General features: G+C 44.6%; 1 non-coding gene and 1 pseudogene across 1 annotated transcript; one reads left to right on the top strand and one right to left on the bottom strand.

Moving 5' to 3' along the window:
* Window positions 1-10,021: 10,021 nt before the first annotated feature.
* LOC116274684 lies at window positions 10,022-10,140 on the bottom strand (annotated as a pseudogene).
* Window positions 10,141-11,867: 1,727 nt separating this feature from the next.
* On the top strand, window positions 11,868-11,974 carry LOC116274817. Its single transcript, XR_004183590.1, has one exon. It is a non-coding gene; the product is annotated as a small nucleolar RNA U13 (small nucleolar RNA).
* The last annotated feature ends 13,015 nt before the right edge of the window (window positions 11,975-24,989 follow it).

The raw sequence follows: 24,989 nt of genomic DNA, 5'->3' as shown, positions 1-24,989 counted from the left end.
AATGATGCGATCTCAGCTCACTGCAACCTCTACCTCCTGGGTTCAAGCGATTCTCCTGCCTCAGCCTCCTGAGTAGCTGGGATTACAGGCATGTGCCACCACACCCAGCTAATTTTGTATTTTTTTTTAAGTAGAGACAAGGTTTCTCCATGTTGGTTAGGCTTGTCTCAAACTCCTGACCTCAGGTGATCCGCCCACCTTGGCCTCCCAAAGTCCTGGGATTACAAGCGTGAGCCACCGCGTCTGGCCATGGACTGACTTTATGTAGAAGAGGTTATTTTTTTTTTAACCCAGCTGAGCCCATTCTTTACCCTTGCCAACTGGTATCATTAGCCATTTCCCAGCATGGGGCGTCCAGGAAGCCTCCCAAGTGTGGGACCTGGGCCTCACCCTGCTGCTCCACGCACAGCCTCCCCAGCAATCTCCATTTGGACAGTGGTGGTAGCATCCTCAGGGGACTCCCTGAAATTCACTTACACTCTTGGTGGAAAAACAACCTTCTTTAATCAAGGAAGATTGTTCTCTGTGGATGAGTGCTCAGGAGAGTTTCTGTGCCCCATCGGCAAGGTCAGCTAAATACATCCATCCAGTGAAAGACTGAGGTGGGAGCTGAGCTCGTGCTCAGGCCTTCCGTGGAAGCACAAGTGCCCTGCCCTGGAGAATCACGCCAAGAATACTGCATGCTTGGGGGCAGGGGCTGGGGGAGTAGCGTGAATCTAGCCTCAAAGGTGGGAAATAGTCATGGCATTGGTAAAGGGCTGTCAACTTACATTCAGGTTAAAATTCCAAGGCAAGCCCCCCAAACGGTGTATAGGCTGAAGTGGCAACTGAAATTGCTCAGAATCCTACCATTCTGGTAGGTTTTATATAAAAATAGCTTTACTGAGATACAATTGATAGACGATAAATTACACGTACTTAACGGGTACAATTGGATAAATTTTGACATATGCATATACTCATGAAACTGTCAACACCACCAAGATGGTGAACACATTCATCACTCTCAAAAGTTTCCTTGTGGCCTTTTGTAATCTGTCCCTCCTGCCTTTTCCCACTACTACACTCTCAGCTGTGTCCTCACGGGCGCGCGCTCTCTCTCTCTCCCCCCCCCCCCCATATATATATATATATGCCTGGTATATAGCTGGGATTACAGGCACCCACCACCATGCCTGGCTAATTTTTGTATTTTTAGTAGAGATGGAGTTTCACCATCTTGGCCAGGCTGGTCTCGAACTCCTGACCTTGTGATCTGCCTGCCTCAGCCTCCCAAAGTGCTGGGATTACAGGCGTGAGCCACTGAACCCGGCCCCCCACAGGCTCTTATAGATCAGTTGGTATTTGCTAGAAGTTTGTATAAATAGAACCGTACAATATGGATTATCTTACATTTGTTTTTCTCTTTTGCCACATAACACAGTTATTTTAAAATTCATCCATACTGTTGCCTGAATTTCATTGTAGGAATGTACTACTTTACCCATCACCTGGTGAAGGACATTTGGGTTGTTTCCAAATTTTGGCAATTTTGAGGAGAGTGGCTATGAATATTTGTATACAAGTCTTTGTATGTACTTGTTTAAATTTCTCTTGGGTTGATGGCACATCTACTCAGTGTATGTTTAACTTAGAAAAACCCAGCTAGCCAGGAGCAGTGGCTCAATCCTGTAATCCCAGCACTTTGGGAGGCCGAGGCAGGTAGATCACGAGGTCAGGAGATTGACACCATCCTGGCCAACATGATGAAACCCAGTCTCTACTAAAAATACAAAAAATTAGCTGGGTGTAGTGGCATGCACCTGTAATCCCAGCTTCTTGGGAGACTGAGGCAGAAGAATTGTTTGAACCTGAGAGGCAGAGGTTGCAGTGAGCTGAGATTGCGCAACTGCACTCCAGCCTGGGCGACAGAGTGAGACTCTGTCTCAAAAAGCAAAAACAAAAACAAAAAACCAACCAAAAAAACCCCACCCACCTGACTTCCAAAGTTTTTGTTATATTTTACATTGCCAACAGCAGTGTATGAGAATTCAAGTTCTCTAATAGCCTCATTAATGCTTGATACAATCAGTCTTTAAGCCATTCTAATAAATGCACGGTGGTATCTCATTGTGGGTTTAGTTTGCGTTTCCCTAATGGCCAATGACTTGAACATCTTTTCATGTGCTATTTACCATCCATCTAGGTTCTTTGGTGAAGTGTCTGTCCAAATCTTGTACCTTTTTTAAAAATTAGGTAGTTTACTTTCATTTTAATTTAATTAAATTAATTAATAATTTATTATCGAGACTGGGTTTTGCTCTGTCACCCAGGCTGAAGTGCAGTAGCGTGATCTCAGCTCACTGCAACCCCTGCCCCCTGGAGTTAAGCAATCCTTCCACCTCAGCCTCCTGAGTACTTGGGACCACAGGCACGCGCCACCACACCTGGCTAATTTTTTGTATTTTTTGTAGAGACTGGGTTTCACCATGTTGCCCAGGGTGGCACTGAGCTCAAATGATCCACCTGCCTTGGCCTCCCACAGTCCTGGGATTATAAGTGTGAGCCACCACGCTTGGCCCTCATTCTCTAATATGCCTTTGGAAGGGCAAAAAATTGTTAACTTTGTGGAAGTACAACTTATAATTTTTTTTTATTTATGGATTATAGTTTTGGTTTTCTAAGAAATCTTTGCCTTAGGATCAATAGATTTTCTTTTAGAAGTTTTAAAGTTTTAGGTTTTACATTTAGAATTAATTTTTGTGTATGATGTGAGTCAGGGATCTAAATTATTAAATTTTTTTTTTTTTTTTTTTTTTTTTAAGTTAGAGATAGAGTTTGGCCATGTTGCCCTGGCTGGTCTCAAACTCCTGAGCTCAGACAATCTGCCTACCTTGGCCTCCCCAAGTATTGAGATTATAGGCATGGGCCACTGCGCCAAGCCTTAAATAATTTTTTGCACGTGGATATCTAAGTGTTCCAGCACCATCTGTTGAAAAGATGATCCTTTCCCTTAGCTGCCTTTGCATATCTCTTGAAAATCAATTGATGTCTGTATATATGTATGGGTCTATTGCTACACTTTTATTCTGTTCTATTGATCTGTTTGTCTGTTTTTATACCACTATCACATTGCTTTGATTACTGAAGCTTTGTAATAAGTCTTGAAGTCAGGTCCTTTGCATTTCCGTATGAATTTTAAAATCAACTTATCAATTTCTACAAAAAAGCCTGCTGAAAATTTAAGTGGGATTGTGTGGGATCTAGCAATATTGAATCTTTATTTTTTATTTTTTGTTTTTATTTTTGAGACAGAGTCTTGCTCTGCAGCTCAGGCTGGAGTGCAGTGGTGCGATCTGGGCTCATTGCAACTTCCACCTCCTGGGTTCAAGCCATTCTTCTGCCTCAGCCTCCTGAGTAGCTGTGATTGTAGGTGCATGCCGCCGTGCCCGGCTAATTTTTGTATTTTTAGTAGAGATGGTGTTTCACCATATTGGCCAGGCTGGTCTTGAACTCCTGACCTTGGGTGAGCCACCCACATCGGCCTCCCAAAGTGCTAGGATTACAGGCACGAGCCACTGCGCCTGGCCACTGAGTCTTCTAATTGGTGAATAAATACATTTATTGTCTGGGCATGGTAGCTCACACCAGTAATCCCAGCACTTTGGGAGACTGAGGCAGGAGGATCACTGGAGGCCAGGAGTTCGAGACAAGCCTAGGCAACACTGTCTCTACAAAAAAAGTAAAAAATAAAAATAAAAAACTGGGTAAAAAATATATTTCTCCATTTATTTAATCCTTTGATTTCTTGCAGCAATGTTCTATTAGTTTTCAGTGTATAACCTTTGTTCATCCTTTGTCAGATTTATGCCTAAGTGTTTCACGTGTTTTAATTGTTATTTTTTAAATTTCAAATTTCAATTGCTCATTGTTTGAATGTAGAAATATTTGTTTTTGTATTCTGATATTGAATCCTCCACTCTTGCTAATTAGCCTTTTTGTAGATTCATCAGATTTTCCAGAGCTGATTATGTTACCTGTGAGTAGAGACAGTTTCACTTTTTCCTTTGTTTTATGACTTCCTTACTTCCATTGATTGATTGATTTTTCAGGCCTTATTGCTCCATTGGGGCATCCAGGGCACTGCTGAATGGAAGTGGCGAGAGTGGACATCCTTGCCTTGCTCCTGCCCTTAGTGGAAAGCATTCACTCTCTCGCTGTGGAGTGTGATGATAGTTGTATGTTTTTCATAGATGCCCTTTTTCAGGTTGAGGAAGTACCCTTCTTTTCTTAGTTTACTGAGAGTTTGTTAGGAATGGATGCTGGATTTGGTCAAATGCTTTTTCTTTTTTTTTTTTTTTGAGACGGAGTCTCGCTCTGTCACCCAGGCTGGAGTGCAGTGGCCAGATCTCAGCTCACTGCAAGCGCCGCCTCCCGGGTTTACGCCATTCTCCTGCCTCAGCCTCCTGAGTAGCTGGGACTACAGGCGCCTGCCACCTCGCCCGGCTAAGTTTTTTGTATTTTTAGTAGAGACGGGGTTTCACTGGGTTAGCCAGAATGGTCTCGATCTCCTGACCTCATGATCCGCCCGTCTCGGCCTCCCAAAGTGCTGGGATTACAGGCTTGAGCCACCGCGCCCGGCCGTCAAATGCTTTTTCTATGTCTATTACGATAATGTTTTTCTTGAGTCTATGAATAGAGTTTACTACATTGATTGATTTGCAAATGCTAAACCAACTTTGCATTTATGGGATAAACCTCACTTGGTCATGATGTCTTATCTGTTTTACATATTGGTGTATTTGTTGAGAGCTTTCGCATCTATGTTCATGAGGAATATTGGTCAATAGTCTTCTTTTAATGTCTTTATCTGGTTTTGGTAACAGAGTAATACTTGCCTCATAGAATGAGGGAATGGGAAGTGGTCCCTACTTTTCAGTTCTCTGGAAGAGTTTGTGTAGAATTACTATTATGTATTTCTTCAATATTTTGTGGAATTCAAGAATGAATTCTTACTAGCTTGGAGAAAAATTGTGGAAGACTGGAATGGACTGAAAGGATTAGAAAGTGTATCCTGTCTAGCTCAGCTCCTAAGCTGAGCCTGTCATTGTCTTTGGGATGGTTTACGACTCTGTGAATTGTAGAAAATTGATTCTTGTCCGTAGAAATGCAAACTAATTGTGTCTGGTGGAACACAATTTATTTTTGCCTTGTGGATTGACCTATCCTGTATATATCGTAAAATCATTTTACATTATTGCCTGTTTGAATTTCTTTTGAATCAGTTGTAACATTTTACTGGTTCTCCCATTAGATAATGAGCTAAATGAAGTCTCTGACATGAGTACATTTTATATTTGCAGAGCAATTATAATTTTACCTTTAAAATTATCTTTTATCTTTTGGCTGGACGCAGTGAAATCCCGGCACTTTGGGAGACTTGAGGTGGGAGGATCACATGAGCCCAGGAATTTGAGGTTACAGTAAGCTAAGGTTGCACCACTGCATTCCAGCCTGGGTGACACAGGAATGATGAAAATTCTCAGTATAGGCTTTGTTTGTTCTAAGGGTTGTTACGTTGGTTAGTTGCTAATGACATACAAGGTCATTTATTGTAGATGGCAAAAATGATGATACCCAGAGAAGAGGTATTTTATAGTTAAGATTAAAGAGAAGATTGAAAATTGTTTTTGCAGCTGGGCATGGTGGCTAACACCTGTAATCCCAGAAATTTGGGAGGCTGAGGCGGGAGGATCACCTGAGGTCAAGAGTTTGAGACCAGCCTGGCCAACACGGTAAAACCCCATCTCTACTAAAAATACAAAAATTAGCTGTGTGTGGTGGTGTGTGCCTGTAATCTCAGCTACTGGGGAGGCTGAGGCGGGAGAATCACTTGAACCTGGGAGGCAGAGGTTGCAGTGAGCTGAGATTGTGCCATCGCACTCCAGCCTGGGCGACAAGAGCAAAACTCTGTCTCAAAAAAACAAAAAAACAAAAGGAAAGAAAATTGTTTTTCATCTTCAAAAAGAAGTATTTGGATAGATACTTTTTTTTTCTTTTTTCTTTTGAGATGGAGCCTTGCTCTGTCACCCAGGCTGGAGTGCAGTGGTACGATCTTGGCTCACTGCAACCAACCCCCACCTCTCCCCCAGGTTCAAGCAATTCTCCTGCCTCAGCCTCCTGAGTAACTAGGACTACAGGCACATGCTGCCATGCCCAGCTAATTTTTTCTATTTTAGTAGAGATGGGGTTTCACCATGTTACGCAGGCTGGTCTCAAACTCCTGAGCTCAGACAATCTGCCCGCCTCAGCCTCCCAAAATGCTGGGATTACAGGTGTAAGCCACCGCGCACAGCCAATACTTTTTTTTGTGAGAGAGAGAGAAAGGGATTTGCTCTGTTGTCACCCAGGCTGGAGTGCAGTGGTGCAATCACTACTCAGTGCAGCCTCCGCCTCCTGGGCCCAACCTATCCTCCTACCACAGCCTCCCAAGTAGCTGCGATAACAGGTGCTTGCCACCACACTGGCTATTTTTTTTTTTTTTTTTTTTAGAGATAGGGTCTCCCTATGTTGCCCAGGCTGTTCTTGAACTCTTGGCCTCAAGCAGTCCTCCTGCCTCAGCCTTCCAAACTATTGGGATTACAGGTGTGAGCCATCATGACCAGCCTGAATAGATACTTTCTAAGGTCCTTTCCTATTCTAACCATCCAACTCCAACCCACTGATTTCATGATGAATTTGTTTTAATTTCCAGAGTTCAGTTTCACTATTTGTTGTGTTTTTTGTTTTGTTTTTGTTTTTGTTTTTTTGTGTGACAGTTTTGCTCTTGTTGCCTGGGGTGGAATGCAATGATGCAATCTCGGCTAATCGCAACCTCCACTTCCCGGGTTCGAGTGATTCTCCTGCTTTAGCCTCCCTAGTTACAGGCATGCGCCACCACGCCCGGCTAATCTTGTACTTTTAGGAGAGTCAGGGTTTCTCCATGTTGGTCAGGCTGGTCTCCAACTCCCGACTTCAGGTGATCCGCCCGCCTTGATCTCCCAAAGTGCTGGGATTACAGGTGTGAGCCACCATGCCCAGCCGGCTGGTTTCATTATTTGTTAAACAAGATAGTAACATCTGGCTGGGCACAGTGGCTCATGCCTGTAATCCCAGCACTTTGGGAAGCTGAGGTAGGTAGATTGCTTGAGCCCAGGAGTTTGAGACCAGGCTGGGCAACATGGAAAAACCCCATCTCTATAAAAACTAAAAAATAATAATTGGCCAGATGTGGTGGTGTATACCTGTAATCCCAACTACTTGGGAGGCTGAGGTGGGAGGATCACTTGAGGCTGGGAAGTGAAGGTTGTTGCAGTGAGCTGCAATCGCACTACTACACTCCAGCCTGGGTGACAGAGCAAGACCCTATCTCAAAAACAAACAAACAAAAACAGAAAAAAAAAAAAAAGAAAGAAAAAAGAACAAAGAAAAAAGGACAGGAACATCTTCTGTATGCATTTCAGATAATTAAATAATATGGAAAGCAAAGATAGATGTTCCTAACTCCAATTCCCTCATTTTGGCCATAGATTAAATTTTGTCATCCATGTAATCTTCCAGGAAACCTGAATAAGCTGATTTTAATTTAATTTTTTTTAACAACTGGTAATCAATTTATTAAAATAGTCGACTTAAGCATCTGCGGTGATGACTTCCACCTCAGCTCCCCGCTCAGTACCGATGGAGTCATCTGCTTAGCCATCTCAAGGACTGTGCGAGTCAATGAGTAGCTTGTGGATTCTCATCTGGAAGCGATCCCATGTCTTAGAACCTTCACCAAAAGGAGTTTCTCTTATAGTGGTTCTCAAAGTCTTGGTAGGCATTCCAGCTGGTCCCTTCACTTTGAGATGCTTTTCCTTTGCCCCTCTGATCAAATGGGCACATACCGCCAGGGATTTTACCTTGCAGCTTGTTAGAGTGGTTCAAATTCAGTGAATTGCCACCTCAGCTCCACAGGTGTTTTTATGGCATCTTTAAATGCCTTGACTGTTGTGCAGCTTCCTGACCGACTTGTTCCTGGGCAAGAGTGAACAGCGGTGTGCGAGGAGTGGGAGCGGGTGGATCTGAGCTCCTCACCACCTACCACTGCGATCTCCTCAAAGAGTGAATTTTTTTCTGTTTGTGACGGAGTCTTGCTCTGTCGCCCAGGCTGGAGTGCAGTGGCGCCATCTCAGCTCACTGCAACCTCTGCCTCCTGGGTTTAAGCGATTCTCCTGCCTCAGCCTCCCAAGTAGCTGGGATTACAGGCACGTGCCACCATACCCAGCTAATTTTTGTATTTTTGTTTCACCATGTTGGCCAGGCTGGTCTCAAACTCCTGACTTCAGGTGATTCGCCCATCTTGGCCTCCTAAAGTGTTGGGATTATAGGCGTGAGCCACGGCGCCTGGCCTAGTCTATGTTCTTAGTAGCTGAGCATATGTATACATCCTTTGAACCTTTGTGGACGTGTTTCCTTATATGTTTTTCCCTTTCTATTTATTTATTTTTTGAGACAGAGTCTTGCTCTGTCACCCAGGCTGGAGTGCAGTGGCATGATCTCAGCTCACTGTAACCTCTGACTCCTGGGTTGGAGCAATTCTCCTGTCTCAGCCTCCCGAATAGCTGGGATTACAGGTGCCCGCCACCATGTCTGGCTAGTTTTTTTTGTATTTTTAGTAGAGACAGAGTTTCACCATTATTGACCAGGCTGGTCTCCAACTCCTGGCCTCAAGTGATCCACCTGTCTTGGCCTCCCAAAGTGCTGAGACTACAGGCATGAGCCACCGTACCTGGCCTGCTTCCTTATCCTTAAAATGAAATTAGGTTGGATAATATTTAAGTTCTCTTCCGATCTAAAGTTCAGAAAAAAATTTTATAATGTGAGAGAAAAATAGGAAGTATATCATACATTTTCATGTCTATCAGTCTATCCACCAATCTTCCATCCATTTACTCTGTAAGTATTTTCTGTGTGCAAGGCACCTTGCAGGCTACAGGAACAATGTCCAAGATGTAGCCCTGCTTTCAAGGATGTTACGGAAATCCTTCTCCTGCCAGGGTGTGAGGAGGTGGGGAGAGCGGAGAACTGGGGAGAACTCCTTGAAGGGGCCTTTACTAGCCAGTGCTAGAGGAAGCTGCTAATCGATCAATTAATTAATTAACAATCAGCAAATGGCAGACAGTGGGGAAGTGTGGCTTAGCTTCCAAATGCTAATTACTGGCCCCTTTATGGAGCCGAGACAGGGCAAATCATTGCAGGATCCCAGATGAGCTGGCACACAGACATTGCGAGGAGGGTGCGATTCTCCTCTGTACCAGCATGCTTGCCAGCTTTTATCTGGTGAGATTAATTAGAACTTTTAGAAGTGCAAGTTAGGGCCATAAAATATTAACATTCATGTCACTGGTGATCTGTAAGTGTACTGAGAGAGCCCGGAGCAATTTTAGGGTATTGTTGCTTGAACAGCGATCTGGAGGTTTAGATTTCTTTTCCAGTGACGGTTTCTCAGTGGCTGCTCAGTGGCTGTGGATCCTCACCAAACTGACCCCTGCCATTGAATGTCCCTTGCCTCTGTGAGTTCATGCATTCGTCTCTCTCATCTCTTTCATGCTTCCCAGAAACTGTAGCGTCATGTTGGTACCTTTGTCTTACACCTACGTTTGGAATCCCGGCTGTGGGTCTCTAGGAAAACTGCTGGCTCAGTGTTTCAGGTTGTTCCTCCCATCGTTATCATGACCTCTGATGCCCCATCACAGAAACTCCCATAACTAAATGCTCCCAGAAGGTGACGTTAATAATGGACTGGTTCATTTGCCTTAGTTTCCTTTTTTTTTTTTTTCTTTCAGAATAGCTGGGATTACAGGCACCTGCCACCATGCCCGGCTAAATTTTGTATTTTTGGTAGAGACAGGGTTTCACCATGTTGGCCAGGCTGGTCTCAAACTCCTGACCTCAGGCGATTCACCCGCCTCGGCCTCCCAAAGTGCTGGGATTTACAGGCGTGAGCCACCATGCCGGGCCACGCCTACAGCACCCGGTGTTCCCAGGCGGTCTCCCATCCAAGTACTAACCAGGCCTGACCCTGCTTAGCTTCCCAGATCAGACTAGATCGGGTGCATTCAGGGTGGTATGGTGGTAGACTCTTGCTTTTTTTTTTCTTTCTGAGATGGAGTCTTACTCCATCACTCAGACTGGAGTGCAGTGGCGCAACCTCAGCTCACTGAAACTTCTGCCTCCTAGGTTCAAGTGATTCTCCTGCCTCAACCTCCTGAGTAGCTGGGGTTACAGGCGTCTGGCACCACACCCAGCTAATTTTTGTATTTTTAGTAGAGACAGGGTTTCACCATGTTGGCCTGGCTTGTCTTGAACTCCTGACCTCAGGGGATCCGCCTGACTCGACCTCCCAAAGTGCTATGATTACAAGCGTGAGCCACCACACCCGGCTGCAGTATCATGGATTTACATGAAAAGAAATATACAGTATTAGAACTCTGGGACTTTGAGATGTGCTAGGTAAGATTTCACAGGTACAAATGGATTGTCTCAGACACAGAACTGTCACAATGCACTGCTGGGGAGACGCAGAACCCCTGAGGTATCCTCTTCCCATATGCTGTGTTCTAAGGAATGACAAGACCTGACCACAACTAGACCCAATGGGCTAATGTGACCATTTCAGCTCCATCATGTGACGGGACATTTGTCACACCCGAGGTTTCCCATCACCCTCTGGGCGCCTTTCTCCAGTGAAATTTCCATGTTCTAAACTCTGCCGCCCCTACCAAGAAGTGTGAATTCAGGGCTGGGCGCGGTGGCTCATGCCTGTAATCCCAGCACTTTGGGAGGCCGAGGCAGGTGGATCACTTGAGGTCAGTAGTTCAAGACCAGCCTGGCCAGCATAGTGAAACCCCGTCCTACTAAAAATACAAACATTAGCTCTACATGGTGGTGCATGCCTGTAGTCCCAGCTACTTGGGAGGCTGAGGCAGGAGAATCACTTGAAACCGGGAGGCAGAGGTTGCAATGAGCCGAGATTGTGAGCCACTGCACTCCAGCCTGGGCAACAGAGCAAGACACCTCCTGAAAAAAAAAAAAAGAAGTGTGAACTCAGACTCCTAGCCTCTCTGCCAGGAGACATGGACACGCTTCCCAGCTCACACCCCTCAGATGCACCTGTTTTAAGCTTTGACATGACAGGGACCAGTTGACGGGAGAGGCTCTGTGCACGGATCCTGCTCCGCTGGTGCTGGTGCTGGTGGTGGCGGTGACACCTGGCTGCTGGGGGCAGCAGCGGTGGCAAGAGTGAGTCCCTGAGGCCCATGTTGGGTTCAGCTATGCTTGCAGGAAAGTCACGCCCCCAGGCACAGGTCTCGGGAGAGGCTGTGGCTGTGGCCATGAGAGTTGCCGCAGGAAGCTCAGTCTCAACACTTTTCCTCTGACCCCTCTCAAGGGGGGTTGAGCCTGTGAGTTACTTGAGGTCTTTAGCAAATCTTTTGTGTCTGTCTTTTTCTGCTTAAATTAGCCATGGTGAATTGTGTTTTGAGTTTTGTTTTTGGTAACTAAAAATCCTGACCCTTACACATTGGTACCAGGAGTAGTCCCAAACAACAGACCTTCAGGAAAAGCGAGATCTGAAGTTTATTATCTGAAATGAGTGGGTCTGATCACAGAGAGAATGCATTTCGTGTAGAAGGGTGGGCACCAGGGGCAAAACTGGTACTTCAATGAGGGCTTTGTCATGATCTGGACAGTCCCAACCATTGAAGGCAAGGCTTTGTGGGGAATGAAAGGGGACAGCCATGGAATGTGATGGAAACAAGAAGGTTAAACTTGGCGGGTTGTTTGGCTGCTTTTAAACACACTGGAGGACCCTCTGTAGTTCCCGAGCATGATGATTGGGTGTTCACGTGCATGTGTGGGATGTGCCACCCTCTGAACCTTATTATGATGTTGGCACATTACTCTGGACCTGACCTTGGATAAACAAACAAACAAACAAACAAACTGGAGGCCAGGTGTGGTGGCTCACACCTGTAATCCCAGCACTTTGGGAGGCCATGGTAGGCAGATCACTTGAGGTCAGGAGTTTGAGACCAGCATCGCCAATATGGTGACACGCTGTCTCTACTAAAAATATAAAAATTAGCTGGGTGTGGTGGCGGGCGCCTGGAATCCCAGCTACTCAGGTGGCTGAGGCAGGAGAATCACCTGAATCCGGGAGGCAGAGGTTGCAGTGAGGCAAGATCGCACCACTGCACTCCAGGGCGACGTAGTGAGACTCTGTCTCAGAAAAAGAAAAGAAAAAAACAAAAAAATTGGCCAGGCATGCTGGCTCACACCTGTAATCCCAGCACTTTGGGAAGCTGAGGCAGGTGGATCACCTGAGGTCAAGAGCTCGAGACCAGCCTGACCAACGTGGTGAAACCCCATCTCTACTAAAAATACAAAATTAGCCTGGTGGCGGGCACCTGTAATCCCAGCTACTCGGGAGGCTGAAGCAGGAGAATCACTTGAACCCAGGAGGTGGAGGTTGCAGTGAGCCAAGATTGTGCCATTGCACTCTAGCCTGGGTGACAGGAACAAAACTCCATCTCAAAAAAAAAAAAAAAAAATACACTGGAGACAATAAGTCTTGTTTTGGCTTAAGGTGTTTTCAAAGAACTGGGGAATTTCTGACTCTTCTGAATGGGAATCTCCAACAATGGCAGCGTGGGGCTGCCGGTCTGTGCAGCTTTGGCTCCTGTGTACCGTTTACGACCTGTGACAGGCTGCGCTCTATTTCATGAACAGCAGGACTCCCCTCAGGAAGACTCCACAGGGTCCTGCGGCTTGGAGGGGGCCATGCGGAGAGATCTGGATGACCTGGAGCTTGCTGTATCCCCAACCCACAGAGTGCCCCTTCCAGCAGAAGCTGCCCCTGTTCTGCCTGATGGAGCTTGAAGACCCCGTAACAGGCTCACAGGACTGTCACATGCGAGAAGGAGCCAGCTGTCCTCATGCTAAACTCTCACCCACCGCCTGCCTCCAAGCCGGTGAGTAGATTCCAGGCTGTCTGTCGCTGAGCTGGTGGTTATTACTTGCCCGGAGAGTCTGACTAATGGATTTGCTGCTTTAGGCTCCTGTTGTCTCAGGGAGTTCTGCTATCAAAACAGAACAAAATAAAACTGGCTGGGCACGGGTGGCTCACGCCTGTAATCCCAGCACTTTGGGAGGCCCAGGACGGTGGATCACTTGAGGTCAGGATTTCGAGACCAGCCTGGTCAACATGGCAAAACCTTGTCTCTACTAAAAATACAAAAATTAACTGTGTGTGGTGGAGCATGCCTGTAATCCCAGCTTCCCGGGAGGCTGAGACAGGAGAATCGCTTGAACCCAGGAGGCAGAGGTTGCAGTGAGCCGACACTCTAGCCTGGGCACAGGGTGAGACTCTGTCTCAAAACAAAAAAAGAACACAACCAAACCCAGCCTGCTCCCTCTCACCGCTGTCACCTCCCTCCTTCGCCCTCCTGGTTTGAATTAGTGGCAGTGGTGGAGGGTGGGGCAGAACAACTGGCTACAACAAGAAACAAACCAACCAAAATGTGCGTACATGGGTACATGGCTACCAGGCAGTTACTGTGGTGTCCGGCCCAGGGCCCACGCTGGGTGATCATGTCTGTCTGTCTGTTTTCCTTTGCATCTTCACTCCTGGACAAAACTTCGTTTGCTCCTTGTCCCCTGTGGCAGAAGCCTGCCTGCACACGCCTGGGAGGGACTTCTCTTCCCAGGAGCAACTAAGTTTGTCCCTGAGCAGTTCCTAGATTTGTTTGTGGAGACTTTAGGGAAGATAAACATGGAAATTCTGATACAAATTTGAAGCCCTGGGAGTGGTGATAATGAGCGTGGCTGTGAACATCGCTTCCAGTTCTGGAAGGACCTGTGCGGCTGCCGCTCTCAGTGGGCTTGTGGGACCGGCCTGGGACCCAGCCACTCTCAGCAAGGTCCCCAGGCCAGTGCTGTAGGTGTCTTTCTTTGTGTTTTTTTTTTTGTGGTTTTTTTTTTTTTTTTTTTTTTTTTGCTGGAGTCTCACTCTGTTGCCAGGCTGGAGTGCAGTGGCGTGATCTTGGCCCACTGGCTCACTGCAACCTCCGCCTCCCGGGTTCAAGCCATTCTCCTGCCTCAGCTTCCCAAGTAGCTGGGATTACAGGCGCCTGCCACCACGCCTGGCTAATTTTTGTATTTTTAGTAGAGATGGGGTTTCACCATGTTAGCTAGCATGGTCTCGATCTCTTGACCTCGTGATTCGCCCGCCTCAGCCTCCCAAAGGGCTAGGATTACAGGCATAAACCACTGCGCTTGGCTTTGTTTGTTTGTTTGTTTTTCTTTTTGAGACGAAGTCTCGCTCTGTCGCCCAAGCTGGAGTACAGTGGCGCGATCTCAGCTCACTGCAACCTCTGCCTCCTGGGTTCAAGCGATTCTCTCGCCTCAGTCTCCCAAGTAGCTGAGATTACAGGCACATGCCGCCATGCCTAGCTAATTTTTGTATTTTTAGTAGAGACAGGGTTTCATTATGTTGACTAGGCTGGTCTTGAACTCCTGATCTCATGATCCGCCTGCCTTGGCCTCCCAAAGTGCTGGGATTACAGGCGTGAGCCACCATGCCCGGTGAAACTGTCTTTTGAGATGTTTCTTGGTCTTTAGTGTACATCTCAATATTCACATAAATGCTTGCTTGAGTGCTGTTGAAAAGGGAGAAAAACTTGGAAATAACGTAAATGTCTGCAGCAGGAGAAAGTCTGAATTTATCACGGTAGAGCTAGGAAATCTAGGTGTTAGGTAGATGTCGGCAAGTTGGAGGACTAAGTTTCGAAAGAGTTTGTCAAAAGCAGAATGTCTCAAAGACGTCACTGCAAACGGCTGCATCATATTTGATTTTATGGATACACAGGACTGGAACTTCTTTATCCGGTTTCCTCTTTTTAAGTAGTAAAGTTGTCTTCAGTTATATTTGCTATTAGAAATAACTTGATGGTCTTTTTTATTACAGAATTTTCTATTGCTTAAAACTTTCCTTAAAATAGATTCCTAGAAGGGGAATTTTTAGATCAAATGGTTTGGATTTTAAGGATTTCCAAAATGCTTTTCACATTTGTGCTGATTTACCCCCCTGCCACTGTGTAGGAAAATTGAATTCTATTTTCCCCAACATTATTATTATTATCTTTCATTAGAATGCCTAAAATGCTGTTTCATATTGTTTTAGTTTACACTTCTGGATTATCACTTTGGCCAACCATTTGTATTTTATTTTTGTTTTTTTGAGACAGGGTCTCACTGTCACCCAAGCTGGAGTGCAGTGGCGCAATCACGGCTCACTGCAGCCTTGACCTCCTAGGGTCAAGCAATTCTCCTGCTTCAGCCTCCCAAGTAGCTAGGACTACAGGCGTGTACCACCATGTCTGGCTGATTTTTGTATTTTTTGTAGAGACAGAGTTTCACCATGTTTGCTGATCTTGAACTCCTGGGCTCAAGCTCAAGCGATCCTCCCACCTCAGCCTCTCAAAGGGCTGAGATTATAGGCGTGAGCCACCGTGCTCGGCCCAGCTGACCACTTTTAATGATTTTTAAAGTTACTTGTGTACTTTCTGGGAATTACCTGTTTACACACTGGGCCCATTTTTCTATTGAGTTTTAGTGTTTTTCCTATGAATTTATACAAACTGTTAACTAGGGCAGTTCATGGTACTGCACACTGCCTACCTGCAGCTGGCCTTTGGAAACCCTTTAGTTCATTAATAACGAGTGGCCTCTGCCTTGTGCCAAAGTGTTCTTCCGCTAATCCCAAAGTTAAGAGCTTATATCTTGTCCAGGCAAAAGGAGACGTGTCCTACGCAGATTGTTTGTATGTAACAAGAGTGTATTTTTAAAACCATGGGAATAACTCAAATTACAATTCATTTAAAATGTGATCCTCTTGCATGGCTCCTTAAGTGAAACCTGAAGGAATCAATATTAGATTTATTTGTTTGTTCATTTATTTTGAGACAGACTCTCTCTGTTGCCCAGGCTGGAGCGCAGTGGCGTGTTCTCGGCTCATTGCAACCTCCCACTCCTGGGTCCAGTCGATTCTCGTGCCTCTGCCTCCCAAGTAGCTGGGACTACAGATGTGCACCACCACACCCAGCTAACTTCTTTTGTATTTTTAGTAGAGGCAAGGTTTTGCCATGTTAGGCAGGCTGGTCTTGAACTCCTGGCCTCAAGTGATCCGCCCACCTTGGCCTCCCAAAGTGGTGGGATTATAGGCGTGAGCCACTGCGCTTGGCCAGCTTAGATTTATGTGTATGCAGTGAGTAACCGATCTGTTTTATTTAGACCATGACATTGTAAGTATTTCTTGTCTTTAGAAAGTGACAGTCCCAAAGCTGCTGTATCAATAATTTTGTTAGATTTGACAGCAATAGAATATTTTGAGGATATTTATTTGTGATAAACCACCAAAAGGGAGGGCAAGTAGGAGCCTGGACTGAAGGTCCTGAGTGGGTGTGTGACATCTGGGAGTCCAGCAGCCACTGCAAGGCACTGGGATAGCATATGAGTTTTAACTGACCTCCAAGGAAAATTTCATTACTAAGAGGGGACTTTTAAGACAAAAAGTAATGTGGTATTTTTAGACGCTGATTCAAAGGATACAAAAATTTTTTTTTTTTTCTTTGAGACAGAGTCTTACTCTGTCGCCTAGGCTGGAGTGCAGTGGTGCGATCTCAGGTTACTACAACCTCTGCCTCCCGGGTTCAAGCAATTCTCCTGCTTCAGTCTCCTGAGTAGCTGTGATTCAGGCACTCTCCACCACGCCCGGCTAATTGTTTTTGTATTTTTACTAGAGATGGGGTTTCATCATGTTGGTCAGGCTGGTCTGGAATTCCTGACCTCATGATCCACCCACCTCGGCCTCCCAAAGTACTGGGATTACAGGCGTGAGCCACCACACACGGCCCATATAAAACTGATTTTTAAGAGAAGTCATAGGAAAACCACAAACTTAGTCTTGCGTAGCAGAGCCTCATTTACTGGCCAGCTCCCAGGAACTAGTCAGAGTTGGCTGGGCACTGGTTCTCTAGTCTTCCTCACATTTACCTGAGTGAGCTTGCTGTTGCTAGTTGTGCACTAATGGAAGATGACTTCACACTGCCTTTTGTGACTTTTCCTGTCACCACCCTCTTTGGACAGATGCAAACTGTGCACGCAGCAACTCAGTTTTCATGCAGCCAGGTTTTCTTGCCTCCTTTTTTTTCTTGAGTAAATGCTATCCTCTTTTTACTGGGGTGAAAGCCTTTGTAGTCATCCCTAATTCTTTCTCTCCCATTCTACATCCACGCCATCAGCCTAACATGAAATGTGCGTCTGCCGTCTTCCACCACTTCTCCCCCTGACGCTGGGGCCGCCTGTCTAAGCCACCAAGGCCGCGCGTCTTTTCTGCAGAAGTTGCCTCCTGACTGGCTCTTCTGTGTCCACTCAGGCCCTGGCAACTGACTCTATGCACAGCAGCCAGAGTGATCCTTCCAGAGCATGAGTCAGGGAATGGCACTGCCCAGGACAAAACTTTCCAATGACTTCCAATGACTTTTATTAAATTAAAAATAAAAATAAAAATCTTTACCACGACCTTCCAGATTGTTCCTGCCCTGGCCTCTCACTCCCCCTGAATTTGCCTCCCAGCCTTCCCTGTTGCTTCTCGAGTCCCTGCTGCCCCTTGAGCAGGCCAGTCCCCTCCCATCCAAGGGCCTTGCAAATATCTGGGCTTTGCTCAAATGCTCCCTCCTCAGACATGCCTTCCCTCACCACCTCATCTAAAACAGCACCCTCTTCACCACCTGTCACCTCTCTCTTCGTTATTTTTCTTCCTAGCACCTGTCACCACCTGACATTAGATTATATAATTGTCTGTTGATGTGCTTGTTATTATCTGTGTACTCTCCTTACTCCCATCTTGTTCACTGTTACACCCCCACTACCGAGAACAGTATCTGGCCATAGTACGTGCTCGGTAAGTTCAATATTAGTTGAATGAATTTTTTTTCCTTTTTCTTTTTTGAACATAAACTCAAGATTTTATTATGTCTTCATAATAAAACAAAAGATGACACTTAGAACTGGATCACTTGGCCCTTTCTCTTCTTCCTTCCTCCCAGTTCAAAATGCTCACATCTTTAACAGCCAGCACTCTCTTAGATGTGCAGTTGGGCTCAACGCACTCAAGCCTTAGCACAATCTTCTTTGTAGTTTTAGCCTTTTTCTAGAAAATCGGCTTAGTCTGCCCACCATAGCCGCTCAGCTTCCTGTCATAACCCGCTCTCCCTGGGTGTACAGAGAATCCTTGTCCTTGTACTGTGTCACTTTGTGGGGATGGTGTTTGCCACACTTCTTACAGAAAGTCCCGTGGGTTGGCCAGGCATGGTGGCTCACACCTGTAATCCCAGCACTTTGGGAGGCCGAGGTGGGCAGATCATTTGAGGTCAGGAGTTTGAGACCAGCCTGGCCAATATGGTGAAACCCCATCTCTACTAAAAATACAAAAATTAGCCAGGTGTGGTGTTGAGCGCCTGCAATCCCAGCTCCTCAGGGGGCTGAGGCAGAAGAATCACTTGAACCCGAGAGACTGATGTTGCAGTGAGCTTAGATTTCACCACTGCACTCCAGCCTGGGTGACAGAGCGAGACTCTGTCTCAAAAAACAAGCCAGCAAACAGACAAACAAAACAGAGTGAGATGCTCTCAAAAAAGAAAAAAAAAAAGTCCCAAAGGTTTGAGGAACCTTCACCATGTTTGCGGGAGCGCTATTGGCACAGAAGGCGAATTTTTTTCTTAATCTCAAATGCGATAGTAGAATGAATGAATGTTTGAATCCATTTTTATGTTTTCTACCTTTAAATCTGAGTGGAGAGAGACCGTCTGAGCTTTGGAGTGACCTAGGTAATAAGATGGATAATGAGAGAGTTTCATTTCAAAGAAAAGCATCCAAATAAGGAATGTTGTGGGCAGCATGTAGGAAGAAAAGGTTAAACAAGACGGCAGAGCTCAAGTGAGTGAGCAGCAAGAGAATCGAGAGGGAACGTTAACTTGGAGAACTTTGAAACTCTGAACTGGGCTTTTAATTCTGCTTCAGATGATGCCAGAGAGATGAAGCAGATTTAGAAGGTTTCGATCGTTTTGTGGATGTTGTTGCTATTGTAGTTACCATTTTCAGCAAGATAATTTGTTAAGCACTTAATTGGTAAATAGAGTTTTCTGGGCAGCTACAAAAAATAAGTCAAATTGATATAGTCAGTAGAATAGCAAGATTGAGTGGAACTACTAAATTGAGGGGGCAAAGGAATAAAGAAAATCAGATCAAAGCAGCAAAACACAGAACGGGGAAAAGCCAAACCATAAAAAGCAAGAAGGATCATTAAAATTTTAAATAGATTAAATTCTATTAAAGTACAAACAATCTCAGATTGCATTAAAAAGTTATAAGCTTTTTACAAGACATACATCTAAATAGAAAACATGAAGATATTAAAAATTACACCAGCCATATCGAGGAGCATTAAAAACTTAAATAGGCCAAATAAAACAGTTAAATAGACCAAATTCTATTAAAATACAAAGAAACTTACATTGCATTTAAAAGGTTATGCTTTTTACATGAAGTACATCCAAAGCAGAAATTTCACAGCAGGGCTGAAAGTATAGGATGGACAAACAGAAGGAAAAATAAAGAAAGCAAGACTTGCAATAGATACGACAAAAAGCATTAATGGGACTAAAATAGATATTTATATTAATAAAATATATTAATTAAGATACAATAATAATTATTTATGAATTGAGCAGTATAGCTTTAAAACAATAAGGTAAGCCCTGTTGGAAATAATAGAATTTGACAAGGCCATGACAATTAGAGACATTAAATTCTTTAAAAAAAATAAAAGATCATATGCCGGGCACGCTGGCTCATGCTTGTAATCCCAGCACTTTGGGAGGCCTAGGCAGGTGGAGCACGAGGTCAGGAGATCTAGACCATCCTGGGTAACACGGTGAAACCCCGTCTCTACTAAAAATACAAAAAATTAGCCGAGTGTGGTGGCGGGTTCCTGTAGTCCCAGTTACTCAGGAGACTGAGGCAGGAGAATTGCTTGAACCAGGAGGTGGAGGTTGCAGTGAGCCGAGATTGTGCCATTGCACTCCAGCCTGGGGGACAAGAGTGAGACTTCGTCTCAAAAAAAAAAAAAAAAAAAAAAAAATTGAAATGTAGTCAGAATAATTCTGACTTTATTCAGGGAATTTATTTCCCAAAATATTCCAAGCAAATTTCATGTTTAATAGGTAAATTCTATCGAAACTTCCAAAAAATTATAGGTAACATAATTTTTTTGTTATTTAACTGCTCCAGAGAATAGGAGGAAAAATGGAAAGAATTTCAATTCATTCTACAAGGTTAGCATAACCTTGATAACAAAATTGGGCAAAGATACACTAAAAAGAAAATTATAAACATTGATTTAAAATGCCAGATAATACATTAGCAAATCAAATCCAGTAATCAATTAACAATTAATAGGTAGGGAGACATAAAATTGTGAAATCTACTACCAATGTAATTTGCTATATTAATAGATAAGCATAGAAAAACAAAATTATTTCAATAGATGCGACAATCAGTCCTAAAAAATCCTTAGTAACCTAGGAATACAAGGGACCAGGCGCAGTGGCTCACGCCTGTAATCTCAGTACTTTGGGAGGCCAACGTGGGTGGATCACCTGAGGTCAGGAGTTCAAGACCAGCCTGACCAATATGGTGAAACCCCATCTATACTAAAAATACAAAAATTAGCTGGGCATGGTGGCTGGCATCTGTAATCCCAGCTACTCAGGAGGCTGAGCCAGGAGAATCACTTGAACCCAGGAGGCAGAGGTTGCAGTGAGCCAAGATCGAGCCACTGCACTCCAGCCTGGGTGACAGGGCAAGACTCTATCTCAAAAAAAAAAAAAAAAAAAAAATGGAATACAGGGAAACTTCTTCACTTTGATAAAGAAGTAAACAGCAGCAACCACACTTAAAGGTGAAAACACAAGCCATTCTCCTTAAAGTCAAGAATAGGACGAGGATGCTGTGTAGCTCTACTACTAGTCAATATCTTACTGTAGGCCCTAGCCACTGCGAGAAAATAAGGAGAGCAAACTAACTTTATAAAAGGAAATGACAGACTTATTGCTTACGGATGACATGATTGGTTATTTATGAAATCATAAGAATCAACTAGCCAGGTGCGGTGGCTCACACCTGTAATCCCAGCACTTTGGGAGGCCTAGTGGGCAGATCACTTAAGCCTGTGAGTTTGAGACCATCCTGGGCAACATAGTTAGACACCATCTCCACACACACACACAAAACTAACTGGGCGTAGTGACGCATGCTTGCAGTCCCAGCTACTCGGGAGATTGAGGTGGGAGGATCACTTGAGCCCAGGAGGTCGAGGCCCCATAATCGTGCCGCTGCACTCCAGCCTGGGCAACAGAAAAAAAAAAAACAAAAGAAAACAGAATAATTCAACTAACTGAAATTTTTCAGATAAAAAGAGCACAACAGGATAACCAGTTATGAGTAAAACACGAATAGATTAATAGTATTGGCAGGCTGGGCGCGGTGGCTCACGTCTGTAATCCCAGCACTTTGGGAGAATGAGACGCTGTCTCAAAAAAAAAAAAAACATAGTAATAATAACATTGGCAATAATGATAAATCAGAAAACTTAATGGCAATAAAATTTTATTTATTAGCAAAACAAAAGCCCACCAAAACCATGAAATATTTAAGACTAGGAATAAGAGTGAATGTGTTATGTTTATTTTCTCTGTTATGTTTATTCTCTAAAACTCAGGAACATGAAGAATATCTGAATCAATGGAGCTCTGCATTGCTTCCTAGTCAGGAAAGCTCATTCTTATGAAGATGCTAATTCTTTCCAAACTGATTCATAAATTCAATGCAATTTTAAGATGAAATACAACTCATTTAAAATTGTATCTTTATAAGTTGATTTAAAAGTTTATTTGGAGGCTGGGTGCAGTGGCTCACGCCTGTAATCCCAGCACTTTGGGAGACCGAGGCAGGCGGATCACAAGGTCAGGAGTTCAAGACCAGCCTGGCCAACATAGTGAAACCCTATCTCTACTAAAAATACAACAATTAGCTGGGCGTGGTGGCAGGCACCTGTAATCCCAGCTACTCAGGAGGCAGAGGCAGGAGAATCAGTTGAACCTGGGAGGTGGTGGTTGCAGTGAGCCAAGATGGTGCCACTGCACTCCAACCTGGGCTACAGAGCAAGACTCTGTCTCAAAACAAAACAAAACAAATGGTTTTGGAAAAATAGCTTGTGGAAGAAGAGCCAGATATATATTGCTTGAGCCAAGGAAATATATATTGCTTGAGCCCAGGAGTTCGAGATCAGCCTGGGCAACATGGTGAAACTCTGTCTCTATTAAAAATACAAAAACTGAGGTGGGAGGATCACCTGAACTTGGGGAGGTCAAGGCTGCAGTGAGCTGTGATCGCACCACTGTACTTCAGCCTGGGCGACAGAGTGAGACCCCATCTCAAATAAATAAATAAGTAAATAAAACTATAAAAATACTAGAGAAGGAGATGTAAGAGGATGTTTTTGTAACGTTGGTGTAGGGAAGTCACTCCTACACAAGACGTCATCCAGAAGCCATAAAGACAATATTTTTAGATTTGGTCACAGAAAAAAATTTAAGTTCTACTTAGTGGGAGATATCATAAGTAAAATGAAAAGATGACCATCTAGGAAAGGCATATAATGATAAAAAAAAAAAAAAAAAAAAACAAGAGCCAGCATGAATATAGGGGTTATGATGTGCTGGGAATGGTGCTAGGTGTTTTACATGCATTATCTAACAACTACTGGTAGGTATTATTATTGTTCCATTTTACAGATGGAGAAACTGAGGTCTAGGAAGTTCACATATATGCTAAAAGGGTTAATAGTGTACTGAGCATCTGCTTTTTTAGGTTGTTCAGCTTCCCCTTTCCCTAAGGAGAGTCTCTTTTTGGCTTTGGAGTTCAAGAAGAATGGACCTTACCTTTGGGTTGACAAAGCTTGAAGGACTGAGGTGTCCTGTGGCCACCAATGATTCTGGCTACAGAAGGAAAAGCTAACTGCAGAAGGATGGCATCAAGTCTAACAGAGATGAGGGAAGGTGAAAGGTAAATGGAGAGAAAGGTTTGAGTTATTGGTAGGGTCCCTGGATCCTGTTGCACCTGAGTGTAGATCTACTCTTGGGCTTCCAGTTATGGGTCAGTGAATTCCCTCTTTTCTTCTTTCTTTCTTTCTTTTTTTTTTTTTTTTTTTGGCAGTCTTACTCTGTCACCCAGGCTGGAGTGCAGTGGCGTGATCTCAGTTCACTGCAACCTCTGCCTCCCGGGTTCAAGTGATTCTTCTGCCTCAGCCTCTCTAGTAGCTGGGATTACAGGCCCCCAGCCACCACACCCAGCTAATTTTTGTATTTTTAGTAGAGACAGGGTTTCATCATGTTGGCCAGGCTGGTCTCGAACTTCTGGCCTCAGGTGATCCACTTGCCTCGGCTTCCCAAAGTGCTGGGATTACAGGCATGAGCCACCATGCCTGGCCAATTTCCCTCTTAAGCTAATTTGGGTAGTTTATTCAACCCTAAGAATCCCAAATGCCCTGGCTAGGCTGATATAATATTCTTAGTGTGTAAAGACTTCAACTACTTCAACTACAGAACAAAGACCGAGATAGCCAATGGGCAAAGCATGTGAGTAGAAACTCAATGAAGAAGCATGAACAGGGGTTAGTTCTGAAGCTCCTTTCTGGGGTCCATGCCTCCCGTGCGGAGGACCAGTACTGTTTTTACCTGCTTCTCCTGAGGTCTCCCCACTGCTGAGACGGCATCCACAACCATTTGGGCGTGCACAGGGTTTTTCTTGAGCTCACTCTGCCTTACTAGATGGACCTCTTATTTGGTTCTCGGAAGTCATCTTCCTCAGAGAGTTAGAAAAGATGAGAAACTGGTAGTGGCATATTGTTTCTGAAATATTAAGGAACTGAGAAAAGATCTCCCCCATCGTGTGGCTTCTGAGAACACCACGTGTGTGGGGGGGGCTCAAGTGTGCCACGGGAGGGGTTTTGCTCATTAACCCGCTCCTTCTCCAGGATTCGACTGCCCTCCCACGTGGCTGACTGCGGAGCCTGTAATGAAGCTGACAGCGCTTCCAGGCACGATTTTTCTTCCTTAATGCATGGTTTCTTCAGAACAGAACCAATCAGAGCTTTATTTTATTCCATTTCGATGAATCGGTTGCGGGATGAAGCTTCTTTGATGTTGGAGAAAAAGTGCCTGGATGAGGGATTGATGAAGAGCAGAGAAAGCATGTCACCACCAAGTATGTGGCATGGCCAGCGACTTGTGATAATTCAGTTGCAACCTTAGCGAGGACATACTCTGTATTCAGCATTGTGGAAGATTCAAAATGAGTAAGAAAGGTCATTCTTGCTGTCCCAAAGCTTTCAATCCAGTTGAGGAGATAAGATAGGGGACCAGGAGGCAGTAGTGGGCATCTCTGATTCACCCTCAGAGGGGATGAGGCTGAAGGTTGGAGAGAGTGAGGCGATAATGGAAGTAAAGACATCAAAAGCATGTTTTAGACTCTGGTTCCTTTGGGGCAGGAAGGAAGCAGTTTAAGATGGGTGCAGATGTATTTACATTTGTAGGATACTGATACCAGACTGAATTTAATACAGGTTCACTTCATCTCCTTAAACATAATAAGCTGGACAAGAAGCAATGACGATCTGTTAGCAAGGAACATCGTAATTCCCAGTTCTACTGAAAGGAACATGGCACCTTGGAAAACTATTATTCCAAGCACGGGACAGAAAAATGTCAAAGACTAGTAGGGCAAATCAGAAGGGTACACGACCCTTTCCT

This window comes from Papio anubis, chromosome 4 (genome assembly GCF_008728515.1).
Source record: "Papio anubis isolate 15944 chromosome 4, Panubis1.0, whole genome shotgun sequence".
In the NCBI taxonomy this organism is placed as follows: domain Eukaryota; kingdom Metazoa; phylum Chordata; class Mammalia; order Primates; family Cercopithecidae; genus Papio; species Papio anubis.
This window is presented reverse-complemented; position numbering and strand designations above follow the sequence as displayed.